Source organism: Penaeus monodon, chromosome 28, assembly GCF_015228065.2.
Source record: "Penaeus monodon isolate SGIC_2016 chromosome 28, NSTDA_Pmon_1, whole genome shotgun sequence".
NCBI lineage: Eukaryota > Metazoa > Arthropoda > Malacostraca > Decapoda > Penaeidae > Penaeus > Penaeus monodon.
In genome coordinates this window covers 30,263,296-30,263,592 of record NC_051413.1, presented here as the reverse complement: position 1 = coordinate 30,263,592, position 297 = coordinate 30,263,296, and the positions used below count along the sequence as shown (strand labels likewise).

General features: G+C 24.9%; 1 protein-coding gene across 1 annotated transcript in view; it reads left to right on the top strand.

Annotated features, from left to right (window-relative positions):
* LOC119591164 overlaps positions 1–297 on the top strand; it is a 40,046-nt gene that overhangs the window by 26,751 nt on the left and 12,998 nt on the right. The gene's annotated exons all lie outside the window — the stretch shown is intronic.

The following is a 297-nucleotide window of genomic DNA, read 5'->3' as shown; positions in this document are numbered from 1 at the left end:
TCCATTACATAACCCCGTAGATCAAAAGAAAACAAATGCACATCAACACAAAGATCTAAAACCACACAATATCTAAAAAAGTTATATTCATGTTCTCATTATTTAACATTAAGTCTGATTTGAAATAGAAAATTGTTTGAATTAGAAAACAAGAAGAAAAAAATAACGTATATCGAACAGGAAAATATCTAAGCATAGAAAAAAAACCGTTTTAATCAGGAAAAATGTATTCTAAATATGAAAATGCCTTTTAAATAAGAACAAGAAAGTATCTCAATAAAGAAAAATATATCAAGT